The sequence below is a fragment of the Cyprinodon variegatus genome, unplaced genomic scaffold, assembly GCF_000732505.1.
Source record: "Cyprinodon variegatus isolate N-32 unplaced genomic scaffold, C_variegatus-1.0 Scaffold392, whole genome shotgun sequence".
Lineage (NCBI taxonomy): Eukaryota > Metazoa > Chordata > Actinopteri > Cyprinodontiformes > Cyprinodontidae > Cyprinodon > Cyprinodon variegatus.
Window position 1 is genome coordinate 326,176 of NW_015150845.1, and position 2,146 is coordinate 328,321.

The window sequence follows — 2,146 nt, forward strand, 5'->3', positions numbered from 1 at the left end:
AGTAGAAAGTACAGATATTTGTGTAAAAATGTAAGGAGTAGAAGTAAAAAGTCGCCATAAAAATAAGTAGTAAAGTAAAGAAAAAATATCAGAAAAATCTACTTGAGTACAGTAACGAAGTATTTGTACTTCATTACTTCCCATCTCTGCCTATAAAGAATGAAACAAAGACAGTGTAAGATTTTTCCTGACAGTGTTTTGCAAAGGGAAAATACACAGAGCTTTAGGATCTCTCTGCATCTTCGTCTTGCTCCACGCTTGCAGGCCTTTTTATTGAGCAGTCAACACATTACAACAGCAGGTGTTAGTTTCGATTATGCAATCTCTTAGACATTGCATGAACTTTTAAGATAGGGAACATGTCTGGTTTCAGTATACGCTTTTAAAAAAGGTATGGGGGGTCATAAACTTTAACTTCTGTGTTTCTCAAATGAAAAACAGGAAAGCATTCTCACAAAAAATTTGACCGTTTATGACCTGCAAACACTGTTTCCAATGATGACAGTATTATAGAAAAAACAAAGCAAAGCAATATAAAAGATATAAATGAATAAAATGATAAAAACAACAGAAATCATAATAACTCCAACAAAGCCGAGTTTACATTTATCCTGAATGCATTCTAACTGAATAATATAATCTGCTATTTTCTTCAACCTCCCAAATCAGTTATTATTAGCAGTCCTTAAAAGTTTTTTGAGTTTGGGGAATTAGTCTTCTTTCTGTCTGTTATCAGAATCAGAATCCGGTTTATTGCCAAGTAGGTTTGCACTTACAAGGAATTTGACTTGGTGTTGATGGTGCAGACAAATTATATATATATATAAACAGAATATAGAGCTATATAGTTATATTTACATTCCCACGGAAAGAAAATGACAAATCTGAGAGCATCATATATATATTTTTTTATTTCCTTACAAATTTCTCACAGCACTGGGAAGCTGCAGTTTGTTATACCGCAGCCCTAATCCTCCCAAGGTACATCAATTATTAAGGGATGTATCTGTGAGAAAGTGAGAAGTGCCGACATTTCTGAGCCTCGTCTTTACTTCAGATTATATAATGTTTTGTGTTTCACACGGTCTTTCTCATTGACGGGTTTTTGCATTGACAACGTTGTTTTTGATCAATAGTGAAATAAACTTCAGAACCAAGAGCTGAGAGGAAAATATAACACTGCTCCCGTTCTGTGATCAACGTCATCCAGAGGGCTCTCCATAAGGGAGTTGCATTTCTGTGCAGCCGTAGTCTGCAGTTGCAGCTTTTGGTATCAGTGCTATGAGGCATTTTCTAAGGAGGCATAAAAATGGAGCAGCTGAAAATGAATGATTAGCACAGATTATAACTGCTTGTTTGCATGTAGAGGCAATAGGGAGTTGATACCCCACATCTTCTTTCTTGCTGCTGTTGTTGAACAGAAAAGACTGCAAATTATGTTGTTTATAATATTTGAAGTTTTTGAACGGTCAGAGTGCTTAACTTGACTGCCCAGAGAAAATAATTTGATTTTTTGCTGTAAGGGTGGAGGGATGGAGCACCATTCATGTCACTGATAGTATTTTGAGGGTCCATTCGGCGACACACCTGACAACTGATAAGGTGATTAACAGGTTCCTGCAATTCTTGATGGCATGAATCCGGCATCCTGGAACAGAAAAGCATCTAAAGCATCATGTAGGAAAAGAGGATCCTTAGGACCAGAACGGAGGAACACAGTAGCTACTAAGCTAAGCCAAGTGGCCTGAATAATTTTTTTTTGTAATTCTGGTTGCGTTAGAGATTTGTTTTATTTTAATATCTTATCTTTAGATAAAAGATCTTATGCTGTTAAGAAAAAAAAAAATTTCTAAAAAAGTTGAGCACTGCGTGATTTAAAGCCGGGCATACACTGTATGATTTTTTTGCCATTTTCGGGACAATTCTAAAGTCGTGCAAGAATTTTTCGTTCACGCCGACTTTCAATGTAGCCTGATCGTGCATCGTGTAGTGCACCCGGGGTAACGCGACCACCTCCCGATCAGGAATCATAAGGTTGTGACAAAATTAAACATGATTGAAACTCAGTCGTCTGTCGTGGGCAAATCGCTCAGCGCGGCTTCCGTAGCGTCGTGAACACGCATGTGCTCGCTTTCAGGAAATCCTA

General features: G+C 37.3%; 1 protein-coding gene across 2 annotated transcripts in view; it reads right to left on the reverse strand.

Annotated features, from left to right (window-relative positions):
* Nucleotides 1-2,146, reverse strand: part of LOC107092731 (lipoma HMGIC fusion partner-like 3 protein) — a 45,319-nt gene that overhangs the window by 7,908 nt on the left and 35,265 nt on the right. The gene's annotated exons all lie outside the window — the stretch shown is intronic.